Source organism: Channa argus, chromosome 3 (assembly GCF_033026475.1).
Source record: "Channa argus isolate prfri chromosome 3, Channa argus male v1.0, whole genome shotgun sequence".
NCBI classification, from domain to species: Eukaryota; Metazoa; Chordata; class Actinopteri; order Anabantiformes; family Channidae; genus Channa; species Channa argus.
Genome location: NC_090199.1, coordinates 2,948,173 through 2,968,098, shown reverse-complemented (window position 1 = coordinate 2,968,098; position 19,926 = coordinate 2,948,173). Strand labels below are relative to the sequence as shown.

The 19,926-nt window shown below is 41.1% G+C and overlaps 1 protein-coding gene and 3 long non-coding RNA genes across 42 annotated transcripts in view; 1 reads left to right on the top strand and 3 right to left on the bottom strand.

Annotated features, from left to right (window-relative positions):
- LOC137124436 (uncharacterized) overlaps positions 1 to 19,926 on the bottom strand; it is a 274,410-nt gene that overhangs the window by 53,555 nt on the left and 200,929 nt on the right. The gene's annotated exons all lie outside the window — the stretch shown is intronic.
- On the bottom strand, positions 4,750 to 7,343 carry LOC137124523 (uncharacterized). The gene is made up of 3 exons (XR_010913978.1): positions 7,205 to 7,343; positions 5,678 to 5,771; positions 4,750 to 4,889 (listed from the first exon to the last, which is right to left on the bottom strand). It is a non-coding gene; the product is annotated as an uncharacterized lncRNA (long non-coding RNA).
- Positions 9,312 to 14,860, bottom strand: LOC137124513 (uncharacterized). Its single transcript, XR_010913959.1, has 2 exons — positions 11,943 to 14,860; positions 9,312 to 11,801 (listed from the first exon to the last, which is right to left on the bottom strand). It is a non-coding gene; the product is annotated as an uncharacterized lncRNA (long non-coding RNA).
- LOC137124512 (uncharacterized) lies at positions 14,191 to 19,807 on the top strand. Of its 2 annotated transcripts, XR_010913958.1 has the most exons (4): positions 14,191 to 14,205; positions 14,954 to 15,783; positions 16,290 to 16,346; positions 17,868 to 19,805. It is a non-coding gene; the product is annotated as an uncharacterized lncRNA (long non-coding RNA). The 2 variants fall into 2 exon arrangements; XR_010913957.1 differs by lacking the exon at positions 14,191 to 14,205 and having other exon boundaries at positions 14,868 to 15,783; positions 17,868 to 19,807.

Sequence of the window (19,926 nt, the reverse complement as noted above, 5' to 3'; positions counted from 1 at the left end):
ACAAACTGCAGCTCCTCAATCTGAATAAAGAATCAAAGATGTGGATCAAATCATTAGTAACAATCAGATTTGTCCTAATCAATGGTGTTAGAGGGACTTTGTCCTTGTGTTATTGTGGATCATCAGAATGTCAGACTTCTACAGACATCATCCAAATGTCAGCACAACATTCATACACCTATTCATGTCAGCACTGATTCAGAACATGCTGCTCACCTCACTCACCTCTGGAATTATCAGACAAACATCAAATCACATCTGACAGACTCAAAACGTCCTACAATACTTTGACTCATCAGTGAAATGGATCAAACTTTAAAGAACTGATCAGCTTTGGTTCCAGACCACCTTAACAGGGGTGGCCAGACTGTGGTCAGCACTGATTTGTGCTCCTGAAACTGATCCAGTAAAGTCAGGTCTCATAAGAGCATCAGACTCTATCAGTAACTTCACAAAGATACAAACCTTTTCAAAATCAAACCATCATGAATCCTTCATTCCTCATGTTGCTGAGCTCCTATCAGACATGTTGGATTAAAACAACTTGTGCTTGTTACTTTACAATTGTCAAAGACAGATATTAAGACAAATGTCAGAGAAACAAAGTTTCATCTTTAACACTTGTGAAAAACTGGGCTTTCCTTAAGTTCATGGTCCACTACTAGTGCAGACAAGGTACTAGTCCAAGGCCCAGTCAGACTGTCAGCCTGTTCCTCCTCAGCACCACTTTCCTTCAAGTACAGTCTGCAAACATGGAGACATCTCCCATCAGCCAGTCTGGACTTATTTCACTTTTCTATGTGGACTCAACTTAAAGTCCCACATAGTGTTGAGGGATTTGACCTGAGGAAATGGTTTTCACATTTGTGCTCAGACAAACTTAGAAACTAATGAACCAAACCAAACCTGAACATTCACATATGGATTTAAGATGGAAAACTGACCTCAGACTCTCCAGGAGACAGTTTGGATTCTTCAGTCCAGAACAAATCAGCTTCACTCCTGAATCCTGCAGGTTGTTTCCACTAAGGTCCAGTTCTCTCAGATGGGAGGGGCTGGACTTCAGAGCTGAAGCCACAACTTCACAGTGAGTCTCTGAGAGTCCACAGTGAGAAAGTCTGTGATCACAGATAAAGAGACAAAATATAAATATTGATTTTCAAGTATAATTAAAGATCTATTATAAAGTTTTTATTTTGTTTATTTTGATCACAAAGCAGAATGAGATGGAGGCAGCAGCTAAATGGTCTGAACTGATCCTCTAGAACACTTTTCTACATTATGGAGACACAAAGCAACACACACCGTCAGGTCCATAAGTATTTGAACAGGGACACAGATTTCATGGTTCTCGTTCTCTGTCCCACCACAGTGGATTTGAAGTGAAACCATCAAAATGTGCTTAAAGTGGAGACTGTCACCTTTCATTTAAGGCTTTGCTCCAAAACATTAGATGAACAGTGGAGGAACTACACACACTTTAATTCACAGACCCCCAATTTTAGTGGCTCACAAATATTAAGAACAATAAAGTTCAATTGTCTGTTTTAATATTTGTTCCAAATCGTTCCCATGAACATCACCAGATGCCGGGTTTCTTCCCTGGTGATGCTCTGCCAGACCTTTACTGCAGCTCTCTTCACTTCAGCTTGGTTTTTGGGGGATTTGCCTTCAGTTCCAAGTTGAACTGGATTCAGGTCAGATGACTGACTTGGCCATTGAACAACATGAAACTGTGGAGCCTTGAAAAAGTCTTGTGCGTCTTTCACAGTGTGCTTTGAGTCACTGTCCATCTACACTGTGAAACACTGTGAGCAGATAATAAAGCTCTGAACACGTGAGAATTCATCCTGCTGCTTTTGTCAACAGTCAGAGAAAAAGTTCCTTTCCAACAGTTCTACAAACACCATTTCTTCATCAAGTGACAACAGATTATGATCTGTTCCTTTAAGGAATCAGCCGACACTTCCAACATGTGCTCAGTTGATCCAAATAAAGTCCATCTGTAAATCTGATCCAACATTTTCTACCAGACAACACAGCGTCATGTCAGCAGCCTGCAGCCCAGCTCCTCATGACCATGTAACGTCCACCATGATCCCAGGTTAGAACAGTCTTATCTCAGTAAGCTGTGTGACAATTTACCACTGGCTCTGTTTCTCTAGTGTTTTTAGACAAGTTATTATTCATTTTGGAAACAAAAGCTGCTGCTACACTTAAATATGTTAAATATGTTGCTGCTACTTTGTCTTATTGGATATAACAAACACCTGTGGACTCAACACAAATCAATACAGAAATACAGAAATGCATAGACCCCAAAAACCAGTTTGTGTAACAGCTTAAATTACCTGCTGCCACCAAGACTGAAGAGTCTGTGCTCTCACATAAACTTACCAAGTCCAAACTCCTAAGGTCCATAGTCTGAACTTGTCCTATTCTATATTGAGAAATGCCTCATTTCAATGCATCAGAAAAGATGAAATGATGAAACTTTAACATCTTAAACCCAAATGTCTTTAGTTTACAGAACAGATACATTTGACTTGTTGTTCCAACATCTTTTATGTGTGTTAAGTGTGTCTGATCACATCTGGACTTACTGAGCCTTTCTGCAGTTCCTCATAGCTGGGATCAGTCTCCGTCGTCCCTCATCTGATGTGTTGTACTTCTTCAGGTCCAACTCATCCAGAACCTCCTCTGACATCTGCAGCATGTAGGCCAGAGCTGAGCAGTGGATCTCAGAGAGTTTCTCTGATCTGTTCTCTGACTTCAGGAACTCTTGGATCTCCTGATGTACTGAGTGGTCCTTCATCTCCATCAGACAGTGGAAGATGTTGATGCTTCTGTCAGGAGACATTTTAGTTTTCTTCTTCTTCTTCTTCTTCTTCAGGTTGTTGATGATTTTCTGGGACATTTCTGGACTGTTCTCTATCTGACCCAGCAGTCCTCCTAAGAGTCTCTGGGTGGACTCCAGACTGAGGCCATGAAGGAAGCGGACAAACAGGTCCAGGTGACCAGTTTGACTTTGGAGGGATTTCTTTGTGGTTCTCTTCAAAAAGTAAGGTAAATTATTACTTGCAAAATACGCAAACACTTTATTAAAAACCTTTTTTGTAGTTGAATTTTTGTGTTTGTCTTTGCACAGGAAGTCCACCAGTACCTTTGTCTCCCTGTTAGTGTAACAGTGGAAGAAGTAAACTGCAGCCAGAAACTCCTGGATGCTCAGATGAACAAAGCAGTAGACTGTTTTCTGGAAGGTCACACTCTCTCTTTTGAAGATCTCTGTACAAACTCCTGAGTACACCAAGGCCTCTGTGACATCAAGACCACACTGCTCCAGGTCTTCTTGGTAGAACATGATGTTTCCTTTCTCCAGATGTTCAAACGCCAGCCTCCCCAGCTTCAGAAGAACTTCCCTGTCAGCCTTCGTCAGCTCCTGTGGACTGGTCTCATGTCCCTCATCATACTTGTTCTTCTTCCTCGTGGTCTGAACCAGCAGGAAGTGTGAGTACATGTCAGTCAGGGTCTTGGGCAGCTCTCCTCTCTGCTCTGTAGTCAACATGTGCTCCAGAACTGTAGCAGTGATCCAGCAGAAGACTGGGATGTGACACATGATGTGGAGGCTCCTGGATGTCTTGATGTGGGAGATGATTCTGCTGGACAGCTCTTCATCACTGAACCTCCTCCTGAAGTACTCCTCCTTCTGGGCGTCAGTGAAGCCTCCTACTTCTGTTACCCTGTCGACACACGTAGGAGGGATCTGATTGGCTGCTGCAGGTCTGGAAGTTATCCAGACCAGAGCCGAGGGAAGCAGATTCCCCTTGATGAGGTTTGTCAGCAGCACGTCCACTGATGACTTCTGTGTGACATCAGACACAACCTCACTGTTGTTGAAATCCAGTGAACGTCTGCTTTCATCCAGGCCGTCAAAGATGAACAAAAGTTTACAGACAGCCAGCTGCTCTGCTGTGACCTTCTGTAATGTTGGATGGAAAACATGGAGCAGCGTGAGAAGACTGTACTGCTCATCTTTGATCAAGTTCAGCTCCCTGAACGAAAGCACAACCAGCACACTGACATCTTGGTTTTCCAAGCCCTCTGCCCAGTCCAGACTGAACTTCTGCACCGAGAAGGTTTTTCCAACACCAGCGACGCCGTTGGTCAGAACCACTCTGATGTGTCTCTGTTGGTCAGGTAAGGCTTTAAAGATGTCGTGGACCTTGATTGGAGTGTCATGGAGGGTCTTCATCTTGGAAGCTGTCTCAAGCTGCATCACCTCATGTTGGGTATTAACCTCTTCACTCTGTCCCTCTGTGACGTAGAGCTCAGTGTAGATCCTGTTGAGGAGGGTTCCACTTCCTGTTTCATCACTTCCTTCAGTCACACATTCACATCTCCTCCTCAGACTGATCTTATGTTCATCTAAAACCTCCTGCAGACCAACATCTGCTAAAGGACAAGAAACTGTGTGAGAATAAAGAAACAGAATCTGGTTTGTTCTTTGTGTTATCAACAAAAACCAAAAAACGTTTAAGAATCAGATTTATAATAATAAACACAAAAATATTAATATATAACTAAGTATAATAAATCGTTTTTATAATATATTATATATAATCACTGAAGAAAACCAACAAAGTCTTAAGTGTTTCAGAATATCTAACATTAAAAAGTGTCTAGTCCTACTTTGTACTGTTCTGGATCTTTTTCCACACTGGGGACAGGAGGAGTCTCCTGATGAACCAGACTGGTCCCAGTATGAGCTGATGCACTGTCTGCAGAACCAGTGTCCACAGCTGGTAGAGACTGGATCCTTCAGGACGTCCTGACACAAAGCACAGCAGGACAGCTGCTCCTCCACAGAAACTTGAGTCCTCTTTGTCTTTCTGTGGACATCAAACACAAACTCACTCTCAGTAGATGAATTGTAATATAAGCAGATTCATTGACTTAGTTAAAGCTTTGTTGTTTTACAACTGCTTGTAAATCAGACTTCAGTCCATTCAAATTAGACATTTAGCTACAAAATGTCTCTCAAGTAGATGTGAGTCATTTCAACATTCTACACAAAACAGCACAGACATGGATCAGAGTGGACTGAGAGCTGTGCTTTAGAAATAAAGGTACAAGTGGAGAATAATGAGGCTTTAAAAAGCAGAAATCCATCAGAGACATCAGAGGTCGTTGGTTTGATACAATCAACAGTTCAACAGCAGCTTTTCACAGGAAAAGTAGAACACAGCAAATGAGCTTTAAATGAAACCATTTAATGAACATCAGCTTAGAAGCATATTAAGGTTAAAAGGTGGAAGTCAAAAAGGTTTTTCCTTTCATACATTTATCTTCAGATTTCACTTTTCTGTCCTTTATATTGTTTCTTTTCACTTTCACTATCTGAACACCTGTGTAATGTCTGATGCTCAGACACAATGCAACAACTCTGAAACTCATTCTATCCAATGGTTGAACCACAAAAACTCTGTCGCAAATACCATTAGAAACGAGGCATCCACCCGAACTCAGAAGGCAAAACTGAGGAACAGTGGACATCTGTCTGATGTCCCTGAGTTACAGGACACAACTTTAGAGCTCAGCAGGAAAACTGTCTCCTGTAGTTTTCAATGTTTTCTTTCAGCTTTCTCATGTATTTGTGTTAATATGAAATATATCTTACAGGGACGGCAGTGGCTCAGGTGGTAGAGTGGCCGCCCCGTCCCTGGGTAAGACACTGAATCCCCCTCCCCAGCCATGCAGTGCTGCTCACAAGCCTGGTAGAAATTGGGGAGGACACTTGGTGTGAAATCAACATGCAGACCAATGATCTGCTGTGGAGACCCTGAACTTGTGCTTTCTGGACTGTGACAGCACAGTACGGTGGTAGAGTGGTTAGTGCTGCTCTGTCCCCCCGTCCCTGGATTGAATCCATCTGTCGGCTGGTTACAGATGATGGATGGACTGTGACAGTAAATAATACAAAGTACAAACTACAGGATTTAGTCACAGTAGACCAAAGATTTCTACATCATCTGCACCATTTCAAAAACTAAATCCACCTCTAATCTTATAATTGATGTGTAAACAATCCAGGTGGTTTTCACTGTAAATCTGAAGTCCAAGCACTTTGTCCTCCACTGTGACATGTTACAGTAACAGCATCACCGCAGGGACAGGAAGAAAACCCACACGTTCATTAAGAAGCTGGTTCTATTATTGGATGGACTCCTGCTTCATTAGACACTGTTTCTGAGAAAAGGACCAGAAGGAGAAAACAGACCCTACTTCAGTCTGAGGATCATCCTCTGTGTGGTTCTTCACAATCTGAGAAGTGTGATGAAGAAACCTATGAAGAGGTTTAGGAAACCTGATGCTGAACTGAACCCAGTGTTTCCCAATGTTCCTCCTCTAACAGGCTGTTTATGAACAGAATATTTCTAATTATCCTGATTATTTCAATCATCAAAGACAAAGCAGAAATGTGTTATTTCCATAAAAACTGCATTATAATAAAAACAAGTTGAACTGATTCTATTTCAAACTGGTTTAAATCTATGAGGCCACAAACTTGAACTGACCGTGTGTAGTCTGATAGAAAACGTCATTGATTTTTGCATCTGTGTGGACTTGGTGTGTGTGTCACTGCTCTGCACTGTGAACATGATATGAATCCAGTTTCAGGTCTGTGTGTCTGTCTCACCATGGGACACAACACACACACAGTCTCACTCTACTTGTGAGGACACTCAGTGACATAAATCCCTAACACAAAGCCTAAAACACAGTCTTGTCCCTTTGAGTTGTGTGGACCTCCACAAATGTCCTCACAACAAAGGTACTGAAACAAAATGTGTCCACACAAGGCAACAAGGAGGAGCAGACAAGACCAATGTGCACTTCAGTTGTGTTCATACAAAGTCCTTCCTGCAGGGTTGTGTGGAGGTGTGACCATGTTTGTTAGTGTTTCAGAACGTAACCATCAGAAAAGAGCGTTTGATTTCTCTGATTTAGGGATTTGTTCTCACTAACGCTGCTCCCTCTCTTCATTCACTCACTATGTCTCTCTACCGCTGCATGAGACTCATGTTCTAGGACCAGGTTTTTATTTCATCTGTTTTCTCTTTGTGTTGTGATGGTGGACACACACGTTTCCTCTCTGGGGATCAATAGAGTTTTTAGACTAACTGCAGAAGAAAGTGTCTGTTACTTTGTCTCTGAGGGTCCAGGTTCACGACTGAAGTCTGGAGGATTTAACACCTTGGACCGGTCACTCTTCACAGACAGACAGCTGTGTCCTGCAGACTCTGCTCTGTCCTCTTCCTCCATCTTCTGGACATCAGTCAGTCTGAAAGATAAAGCAGTTATGAAATGTCAGTCACAGAGGGAATTAAGGCTACTGATTACCCGGAACGTGTTAGGACAGGGAAGGGAAGTTTGACACCAAAACATGAAATCATTCCTTTAAAATAATCATATCTGCAGCAGAAAACCAAACCTATACCTATATCCCCCACACACACAGACTATATCAAATGCTGTGTGGCCACACTGTAACAATGCTAAAAGAGGAGCACATTCATTAAGTCCATCAAAACATCCTCAAACATTCAATCTCTTTACGCTGAAGTCTCACTCACACAGCAGACTAGTGTTACCTCTAACCTCCAACCAAAAGAGAATCAACTCCTTCATCTGCTCTCCTCCCAATCAATGGGGAGACAGCAGGGGGATCAACAGGTGGCACTGATGACACACTGATTACAGCAGAACACACTAAGATACACACTCACTTGACAAATCATTTTCTGAAAGACCTAAAAACTACGATTATTTGTCTTTGTATTGTGCAAATCAAAGCAAAACCTGATTTGACCAATGAAACAGCATTAACAACACAAACCAGGAGCAAGTATGTTGTTGCAAAGTTGCATTATACACAAATTACATGATTGTGGCAATTTCATACCAATCTCCTTTAAATTGTGCATGAACGTTTGGTTAGTCTGCTGAGTAACAGCCAGTACCAGCAGTACTCACACAGTTTCCCAGAACACAAACAGATGAATTGGCCTCACTGTTCCAATACTTTTCATTAGCCACACATCCTACAACCTCTGTGGTTGTTGGATGTATCCAGGGTGGAGATGTCACAGAGCATCATGATATCAGCATTGTAGACAGTTGGGTTAACTGGTGTGAGCACAATCATCTCCAGCTCAGCATCAGTAAAACAAAGGAACTGGTGGTGGACTTCAGGAAATCTGGGACTCCTGTCAATCCTCTCTCCCTATGGGGAGAGGGGGTGGAAGTGGCTTTGGAGCACAAATACCTGGGTGTCCACCTGGACACTTAATGCAGAACACAGAGCAGACAGTAACAGACTGGCCAAACTAATGAGGACGACTGCTTCTGTTCTGGGGGAGAAGCTGGACCCTCTGCATGTTGTGGCTGAGAGGAGAATGTCGTCCAAACTCCTCCCTCCCACCCAGTCCACTGTGAACTGGCTGCACAGAGGAGAACTTTCAGCCAGAGACTGATCACAGTCAAGTTCTCCACAGAACAACACAGGAGATCCTGTCTCCCAGTGGACATTCAACTGTTCAACTCCCCCCTTCTGTAAAAAGGAGGGGGACTAAATGGTCCAAATGGACAAATTGTATTGTTTTTATTCCATTTACAGGTTTTTTTCTTACTTATTGATCAGTAGTTTGTACTTGTTCATTGTCTTGGTTTTAGATTTTTTCCTTTCTTTTCTACTTTTCACACAGAGCAGGCAGCACAATTTCCCTATGGGATCAATAAAGTTGTTGAATCTTGAATAATTCATTTCTGTTCAAATATTTTAGGGTAAAACCATAATATATTCACTGATGCCAAAAAGGGCCCCTGACCATGACTGGGTCCCATGCAGCCCTCTATATGTCCCAATGCAGCCTGATGGCTCAATGGCTGGAGCATCAGGCTGACACACACTCACAAGCATGAATAGATGGATCATTTTAAATCCACAGAGACACTTAACTAGGAGAATAATCATGTTGTGTTAACACTCACTCTGCCTCAGCTTCTACTTTTCTTCTCTCTGCTCGGTTGATTTCAAATTGTCCAGTCTGAACTATCTGCACACTGTTCATTTCTCTTTCCTCTCTACAGGAAATCACATGACACAGAGAGAGAGAGAGAGAGAGTGTGAGTGAGTGAGTGAGTGAGTGAGTGAGTGAGAGAGAGAGAGAGAGACTTTGATGATGTTCAATCGTCATCTCCATCAGTGTTTTTGTAAAGTCCAGCTGAAGCTATCAGCTGTTTTCTGTGGACAGGAAGTCACAGGGAGCAGCCAGCAGGTGGCAGCACATCATCACATACTGCACCAACAGAGGAGCTTCAGGTTGTTCAACAATCATCCACTCACCACCAGACACAACATGTCATCAACCATCACATAGATAAAAAAAAATAACTTGACAAAACCAAAGTTCACCTTGATTCATCTGGAGCCTGTGAGCAGCTGTTTGTAGTTCAAACCGCTGGTTATAAGTAAAGAGTGAACTAAGTGACACTTTATCCATCACTCAATGAAACCAGCTGTTATGAGATTCATGTAAAGGTTTGGTCATTTATGACCTGTGAGGTGGAGGATAGTACATCAAAGTTACTTTTCCAAACGTACTGAGCAGTAGATTGTTTATCATGTTGACTGAAATAAACAGGAAGCGAGTAGGTTACAGCTCAGTAATGTATAAGCAAAGGTTAAAGGTCAGAGAGAGATGGTAACCACGTATCTATAACTTGATCCAGTCCCAACAACATCAGCTCATGTCTCCCCAGACACTGTTCCTGCTCCACAGGTTTGTTAATTGCTATGATCCATCATTGTATTTTAGTAAAGGTAGTTCCCTTTTTCTCCAGCTGTGTGTGTCTGCACAGCCTCCACGTTACTTCCTCATTCCAGCATGACACACACACAGTACAGCATTAGGTCAAAGACTGATGACACATCACATTTCTAATCACTTTAACCACTTCATTCATTCTCTACACATGTGATACTTTTCTAGTAAAACATGATTGTAGGTAACAAAAGGACAAATGCAGCAGCTCCACCTTCTGTCCAAAGCTACTAACTAGCAGCTGAAGTCAAATCTCCATCTGTGTTTAAATCCTTCATGTTCACTGCTGTGTGTGTCTTGTTGTTGCTGTCTGACACACACTCATGTTCCTGCAGCTACAGCTCACTGAAAAAACACTACAACACTCTGGACCAGTGCTGATGGATTGTGGATCACATATCTGGGCTTATTCTGGGTCTGATGCTCTCAGAGAAGTCACTGATTTTATGGAGGAAACACAAAAATGTGGATTCTTTACTCAAACTTCTACAGTCAGTGGCTGACGTGTGAACCATTGTCTCTGACACTGGCAGCAAGACGTCACTGACTTTTCCAGCAGCATTTGAACAAAAAAACTAAACCCTAACAGAAGTAATATTTACTGTTGTGTCACATTTGCTGATGTGATGGACCATGTTAGGTTCATCACTATATGCAGAGTAAAGACACAGAGCCAGAAATTAGAACTGGATCAATGTGATCAGAGAAACATTTTTTTCATTTGTCTAAATCTTTCTATCACTGTTTATTAGCTATTTTACAGCTGCTCTCCATGTGAAAAGTAGAAAATAAATGAAAGAACTTCCATCACAGCAAACACAAACTACTGGTCAATAAGTAAGAAAAAACCCGTAAATGAAATCACAACAATACTATTTGTCCATTTGGACTATTTGAAGCCCCTTTCGCTCTGCTGGGATCACAGCAGGGGAGAAACCCACTGAGCTGAGATATTGGGCTCCTGCTTCATAGTGGACTCATGTGTTATCGTGTACAGACTGTAGACACTGGATATTTCTGCTTAGATACTAAACTGCATTTCATGCACATAAGCACGTGGAGGCAGGAACCTCACAGCACAAGCTCACTCCCAGTCTATTAGAAGATGATGTTACATTATTAGAGATAATGTTTTTCATCTATTATGTTTCCAAACGTCAAGAAGCAAAGGGAGACCACACCATGAAGGAAAGCTTCTTCATCCAAATGATTTATGAATCAAATAAACAGAACATTGTTTTTTCACGTGTTCAAAGCAGCACAACGACAGCACGACATCAGACACAACTGACACGTGATATTAAACAGAAGCTGTCAACTCAACTCTGTAGAGTCACAGCATAATGAAGCCGTTCACGTCAAGTTGGAGATTCAAGCTGCTCCTCATACTTTTGGCCACCAGATGTCACCAAAGAGGACTGTGTTGAAACGCTTTGAGCAATGAACCCTTGTTCCATCCAAGTTCCTTCTGTGCTTCAGAAAGGCCACAGAAACAGGTCAGTGGCTGACGTGTGGACCATTGCATGACAGGCTGAGTGAGCAGTGCTGTGAGGCAGCATTTGACAAATCAAACCTGTGTCACACAGTAAATGATCATCCTGCTCTACATGAGTCACTACAATCTGTAGTGAGTTTGAATCGAATCCAGCTGCTCTATTCAGATGATGCTGTTTGAGGACAGAACTCTAAATGACATGTGACTGAGTGACGTCAGACATTGTTGATGGCAGCTGAAAGCAACATCTCATGGAAGCAAAACTACAAAGCATCAAAAACCAGTTCAAGCTTCACGAGCTCCAGTTTGGACAGTTTGTAGAGACAAAGACACATCCTCAGTTAGTAGCAGGAGACAACCGCTAACATGGACATTTTCCATTTTCTTGTTCTAGATCCTTCTCCATCGTCACCATTCAGACACTGGGACAAGATGAGTTATTTATAGAGTGATTTCAGTAAAAGTACAATCAAAAGAACAATCAGTACTATTGGTAACCTGTGATCTTTGTGATCATATGGATCAATGAGACCTGGTCCAAGTGCACACACTGGGGGACTCACATTAAAGGTCTTTCAGACATGTCCAGCTGGTAGCAGACCCCAGGGTAGACCCAGAAGACTCTGGAGAGATTCTAGGTTTCACCTGGACGGGAACACCTTGGAATCCCACCGGAGGAGCTTGAAATCATTGCTGGGAAGAGGGACACCTGGAAACTATCATTAAACATGCTGCAACCACAACCTGACTGTAGAAGTGCAAAATAAGGGACAATCATCAGCAACATGTTGATTTGACACTTCACTGTCCAGAAGGCCTGGACAGTGAAAGACAAACACTGACTGAGGTTTTCCAAAGCATCTGATGACGTCTCAGTAACAACAAGTCAGATCAGTTGTGAAGACACAGGATCAGGATCAGAATGTGTAACACTGAGCACATACTGCAAATCACTGCAGACACTGAGACGCCAAAATCCAGGCTCCAAAATCAATGTCCAATATCAGCTTTCATAGAAACACCTTGAAATCCTGTAGAGCAAAGGTAAAAACCTGCAACAGCCAATGAGAGCGAGCTGACAGCATCTTTATAGACACTTTCTAAGGCTGGTTACTGGAAATCTGTGTATCATGCAGCAGCAGAGTAACCTGCTTTCTCCTCCATCCCACTCATTTGTGAAGCCTGGATCACAGATTTGAACTGTACAGTAACAGAAAACGTGTGTTAGTAACGTTACAGCGCAGGGGGACAGAAAGGACAAAGGGAGACACATGCTCAGTTGGACAGAAAGAAATGTACCTGAGGAAACCAGAAGCTGGTTCCTTCAGTCCATGTGAACACACTCATTATTCTGTATCACTGTAGTGTTGGAGCTTTTTGTGCAGTGTGGCCCCACCTAACAACAGCCCCCTCCTCTCTTCCTCTATGGTCCTCACAGACTTTGACAGTCAAATCATACTGTAACGGCCTGGCTAGTGGGTCAGTTTGGGGGCTGGCACAGTGAGCCCCGGGGAATTGCGGGTAATAGGCATGTTAATAGTGCTATGTGTTTAAAGTGTTTAATGTGCATAATTTGTGTTAAGATTAGTGTTATTAGGTGTGTTCAGACGTTCTGGTTTTGTTATACGTGATGTATGTGTTGTCCGGCACCGTGAAGGAAAGTGCTGTGTATAAGTGTAGCCAACACGCTGACCGGCCACTGTTGTGTGTTAAAAAAAATATAATTTAAAACTCAGCAATATCTGTTGATAGAGGTAGCTGTAAACAGGCAACAGCTATCCTATCATGCTTCCTGTTAAGCAGCTTGAGGTACTTGGAGTTGTGCAGTGGATAGAGCACAGTGCTCTGCCTTCTGCCTGCCATTTTGGATAAGTTGCTCTTGCGTTAGCCTGCTAGCATCCATGCTAGCCGATTAGGTAGTTAGCCATGGGGCGCTACAATAATATTATTGTATTAACACTCACCCTTCTTCAGCCTTCACTTTTCCTCGTCCTGCTCTGTCGACACAAAATTAAGATTCTAATTCAGCTTCTAAAACTCAGCTGTAAACAAAGTTTTTACAAATGGCGTCTGAACTAACTGCGCACTTTCTGTTTATTGCTGCGTTTGGAACCATCGGAAATCACAAACGTCCAAGTTTATGCAGTTCCACGAGTCACGGCGGAAATGTAACAATCACCATGTCTGATTGGAGGGTAGTTGTTTTATCTTCTTGTCTTCTAATCATAGATTTACATCAGACACCATGTGAAAATGTGCAGCGTCAGCAGAGCTGCATTTATTTAGTCAGATTTAACACAACGGTAAGTTTAAATAACATTTACTCATATGGCTTAGACCAGACTGAGCCAATTGTAAACGTCCTGATCTCCGAAGAGCTTTGAAAGCACCGTCTCATTTCCAGTTACTGGAAATCACGAGTTGTTCTTTTTTTAATAATCTATAATAAGATGTTGAATACAAACACAGAAACAAACATGGTGCCATATGTCCAGTATATTAAATACAATTGTAGAAGTACATTTACATTCATACAACTAAAAAAACATAAAGCCAGGTTATTAAGTTAAACATTAAAGATTAGCAGTGAAGCAGAATGATCACAGTTATTCAATATGAAATGTGATCAAATGTAGTTTGTCACTGTCAGCTCTGTTAAATATGACATTTTCTCATTTCAGGGAGAGAATGAAAACAGAGGAGAAAACAAAAATTCTCCCAGAAGCTTTTACTTCCAGTAAGAGTCTCACTGGAGGAGTTCATGGTTCTATCAAGTCTTGTAAAATACTGGTTAGAGGGATAAAACACGTCACATATAATTGTGAGGTAATGATCAAATTTTAGAAACAAAGTTCATTTTACGCTCTTCAATTCTTGATTATATAATTTCAGATTGAAATGACTATTAATTCTTTTTCTCATAAAAAACATGGTCTTTGTTTTTTCCACTAACACTATAAAACCCCCACATTAATGACCCTCATCCATGATCCATGTTCAACAAACAGCATTTATTATAATGGAAAATAATACAGACCCCACTACACCACCTCGTCGTGTTCCATTCTCAACAACAGCTTCCTGAATACTGCTTCAATATTGCTACTTTAATTCTTTATCCATAAAATCTTTAATCCATTCATACAAACAGCCTTTAACCCTATTTTTCTTTCTTTACTGTGCTTCTCTTATTTCAGCTTCTACATATAAAGCAGGATCATGGTACTTCTGCCTCTTTAAATCCACTCTAAATTTGATTCTTGTCCTCTAAATAAAATCGAAATCTTTCATTTATCATTTTCTTTATTATCTTGCAGACATAAGAATTAACACTATCAGTCTATAATCCTCCGTTTGTCTACAATCTTAGGAATTACAGCTGCTTCTTTCCAGCTGTGGAGACTTTCTCCCCTCACAAACTTATATGATTCCTGTAAAATGTCTTCAAATGTTAAGTTGTTGGACCATAATATAACAAAGATCTGACCTTTATCTGGAGCTGAGGTCTTGGTTTTACTCAGAGCACGATTCAGTTCTGTATGTTGAATAAATGATCCATGTTTTCCTCTTGCAGCTCCACATTTCCTGTTATTGTAGTTTCCCTTCCTCTCTGGTCCCACTGCAACTGTGAACTACTAACAGTGTGAGTCACCGTCTCTGCTCTGTCCTCATCTGTCCCAGTTATATTTTTGGTCTCATTTACACAACAGATCCACACTCTTCATTTATTGAACAGCTCATTCTGATTCTGTGCACTGCTCACATCCGAAGCAAATAAAATACCGTTCAGAACACTTGGTCTGGTTTTTGCTTGGGCATGGAAACAGTGGTGGAGCACATCTGGTTATGTCTAGGTTGTGGGGACGGCGCGTGAACGGAGGCATATTGGACACGTTTCAAACATTAACGGGGATTTTGGGTGAGACGGAGCCTAAATTCTCCCAGCTGGTGCACGATCACCTGTCTTTGCTTTTAAAGGAGTTCGAGCGCCACTTCCCAACCACAAAAGACGCACGAACTGGCAAGGAATGGATCCGCGACCCATTTGTCTACAAACCAGGTGAATCCAGCAAGTCTGTGAAGAAGAAGATCAGCTGCTGGAGATCGCAAATGACGGCGGCCTTAAAAGGATGTTAGAGACAGCAACTCTGCCGGTGTTCTGGATTAAAGTCATGGCAGAAAACCCTGTGATCGCCACCACAGCACTGAAAACACTGTTGCTATTTCCGACATCCTGTCTGTGTGAAGCGGGGTTTTTCTGCAGTGACAGCAACCAAAACCAAACAACGGAGCAGACTGGACATAAGCAACACACTTCGGGTGTCATTGTGTCCCATCACTCCCAGATGGGACCGTCTCGTTGCAGAGAAACAAGCTCAGGGCTCCCATTGATTTGTTGTTATCGTGAGTTAAAAATTATATTCGTTTTTGTGGCGTATCTGTATCTTATTTTGAAGGGATGTTTAAACGTTATCATAGTTACGGCAGTGGTCGAGAGGAGTAGAGCTTGTTAGTATTAGCGGGCACATTAACATGCAGAAGTCTTATCTGACGGTATTTTCATAAATTTTGATTTGTGTCATTTGTACTGCAATTGTTTTTTCTGCTGCGAGTTTCACTTTCACTTAGTTGGAGCCATGTTGATTTATTTTCATTAATAAATGAAAAATAATCAAGTGAATATATCATAAGTGTATATAAACAATGCATCTTTACACTAACATGACATGGAGGGGGATGAAAACTTTGTACACAACTGTATGTTCAGTATTAATGTATTAGTGACATATCTACATTATTGTCAACGTCCTCATTATGTTGGCAGAAAAACATGGGTTTCTGTTCCCTAAAAAACGCATGTGACTGCAGTTTGTTATTATAGAAGCAACTGTATGTGTCTGTTTGTACAGATCTTGATGAACCAGTAACAGAGACTATGAGACCAGAACAAGAATCAGGACAAACAGGTTTGTTCACACCTAAAAAGACACAAACGCAAGACACAAACGCAAAACACACACACACACACACACACACACACACACACACACACACACACACACACACACACACACACACACACACACACACACACACAACTTCAACCTCAATGGTCCTTACCTGACCTCACTTAAAGGAAACACAAACATTTTCATTGTCCTTGTTTTTTTCCAAAGCCTCTTCATATAAACAGCAGTAGACAGTGTGTGTTGTGTCCTCTATTGTCCTCAGGGACAAACGGACTCAGAGACTTGGACAGTAAAATAATAGTAATGTTGGATTAACACTCACCCTGTCTCAGTCTTCACTTTTCCTCCTTCTGCCTCCTAAATGGAGGCTGTGTTCCCTCCCTGTTCTCATGTAACTGGATCCCATGGTCAGTGTGGCTCCGCCCCCTCTCAGGTGACTTTACCTGTGTGTGTGTTTGATTCTCATGTTACATCAGATTGTGAACAGGATGTGTCTCTGAACTTCTCTCAGATCACTAAATGAAGCAGAATCAGCTTCACAGTTGTGAGCTTCAGTATTTGGATCAAGCAGCTGCTGAACAGCAAAGTGTCAGAGTCAGTTTTCAGTTTGTCAGATACAGATTTGATCAACATGTTCAGGAAGTTGGAGCCACATGTTATCACAATCAGACCAACACTAAAACTGTCTGAATTATTCTGAACTTTACTTACAAATATTAAACTAATGAATGGAGATTTGAATCCAAACTGTAGATTTTCATTATTAATTTATTCTGTCTAACAAATACATTGTTGGGTTTTTTCCTGCTGTTGAACATTTTGGAGCATTTAACATCTAAACTGTACTGATGGAATTACAGCTGGACGTTATAATGAATTTATCAACACAGCATCTAAAGACAGAGGAAGTGTTGGAGAATGTTACAAATAAAAAGTCCTTCTTTGGTCTTTTCCCTCAGATTTAATCCTAAACTATGACTTGTTTCCGAGCTTCTACAGGAAGTTTCTCTCTGGTCTTTAAGCTGTAAACTGCTGCAGGCTTTATTCTCACATAAATACTGAAACACTTTGTTCTCCTTTATGATATGGAGTACTTGCTGTGTACTGTGTGTACTTATACTGTGATGGAAAATCTCTAGTTATTAAATGTTAATGCTTGTGTTTTCTCTAGTTGTTAAATGTTGTTCAAACTTTGTCTCATATCCAGGTCAGTTATTGTCTAACAGCAGACTTTCCCACACTGTAGTGACCCAGAGTCAAGGTGCTTATCAAAGTGCTGAAAAGGGAAAAGGTTTCCAGAAAAGGAGAAAAGTGCTGGGAGCAGTAGCCTGAGGGTGGAGAATGTTCTGCCCAGCAACAGAAGCTTAGAAAACTAATGTGTGATGTATGAAGTTTAGAACTGCACTTGAAACTCTGTTGATGTTCTTCTCTCTTCCTGGATGTTGAAGCTTCTTTACTGATTCACATATTGTCATTTTTGACATGACAATACTCATTATCAGTTTCTCTGTTTTATAGATGTGGGTCCAATCACAAGAAGCAGATGTCATCACCATGACAACATGTTTCCCCTGTCAGTGGCTGATCAACATGCAGTGAAGTGATGATTTCATCTTTGCCTGCACTCTCTCATCCTCCATGTGTTAACAGCTTGTTCTTTATGAACATGCTAATAACCTTCAGTCTAATGTAGGATCTTAAAACGGAGCAGGTTCTGGTGGTCGTCCTCTCTGAGAGACAGCAGCTGATTTCTATATTCTTCATTCTTTGTAAACCTCACTTAGTGATTCTGTCAGGACCAGTTCCCATTTGATTTTACGTTTAAGGGACAAACTGAGTCTATGGGAGTTTGAAGATGTTCATGTTACAGCAGGTTGATGAGTTTCCAACATTTAGTAGAAATACTGTTAATGTCACATTACTCACCCAAATCTACAAAAGACAAAATACACTGTGAGACTTTATTTATTTTTTAAGTCTCTAAAGTCATAAACATGTCTTTGACATTTCCTGAAAATCAAATTGTAACTTACAGCTCATAAAAATGTGAGAATGAAGTGTCTGATAATAATAAATCAATGATGAAGAAATGATTTTATTTTGAAAATGAACAACTGCTTTAAAGTGAACACACATAAAGGACAAAGAGAGAGGAGAAGATGTCTGATACAGACAAAGACAAGAAAATCTATGTGTCACAAACAGTGAAAAGCAGAAAAACACAAATCAGAGGTTTTACATAAACTGTGTGAACTCCAGAAATACTGGTGAGCACTTTGTGGAGGCTGATGGTGTCACAATCCTGTTCTTGTGATTAGTTTGTCCCCGTTTTTCCCAGATTTATTTCCTATTTCTATTTATTTTGTTGTCCTTCCTGTGTCACTTCCTGTTGCTAGTCTGTTTAGGTTTCTTTACTTCATTAGTCCTGATTAGTTTCTCCTGTTCCCTTGTCCTTTTAAACCCGGCTTTCCCCTCAGTTCGGGGCCGGTTCGTCTTGCGTTGTTTGATCCCTGTTGGTTTGCAACGCCCTGTTTGTATTGGACGCTCCCGGATCTCCCTTGTTTCTCAGCTCTGCCTGATTCCCGTTTTTGGACTCTGTCTGTTTTTGGTCTAAGGTTTGGTTATTCTTCTGTTACACTGTTTACTTTAGCTTGTCCTCCCCTTTTGGTATTTAGGTTTGTCTTTGGATTTATTTATTAATTTACACGGTGTGTAATTCTTGATCCTCCTTATGGAGTCATTTTTATTTTGCTGTTCACATTCCCCTAACTCCCTATAATAAATTTCCCTTTATTTTGAAACCCTCTCTGACTGTCACCTTACTCCGGTCGTCAAACCAAATGACCTAATCCTTGAACAAATCGTGTTTGATATCAAACTGAAGACAGACATGGCATAAAAACACTGAAAGCTCAGATATTTCTGCATCTACAGAAAAACTTGTTTTGACCTCCATACGTAGTTTTCTATAGCACAAACATGAGTGAAGATATGAGTTAGTTATTCTCTAAAGTTTAGTCCTTTACAAAAATAATGAGGACATCAACATCATCAGCAGCAGAAAAAAACAAAACTTTTTATAAAAAAGTGGTTCAAAACATTCAGAAATAAAGGACAAGAATAACTGATCACACTAAGCTCCTGAAAGAGGTCGACCCAGAGCCGTGACAGTAAAAACCGGATCCCCTCTGGTCTTTAATCCAATATCTGCTTTGTCTTTTGTGATAGAATCAAATGTCAAGTTTCACGTCTGCAGTCAGAAGTTTAGAGGAGACAAAATAAGAGTGAAACCATGATGAATCCATCACGAGCAGGTGAACTGGTACCAGGTGAGAGGATCATGACTGGGTGTAAAAGGAGCATCCAGCAAAGGCTCCAAAGGCTTTGTGAGAGAAAGATTCAACAAGAAAATGTCTCATACAATAAACAAACAACAGTGGAGGAAAACAGCCAAAATCTGTTCTTTGTGCTTTTTTACATAAATAAAGCTTCAAATGAACGAACAAATGACACATTTATGTTTTTATTGCATTTTAGAAAAAAGTCCTACTTTTTCTGGAATTTGTCTGGAATTTTT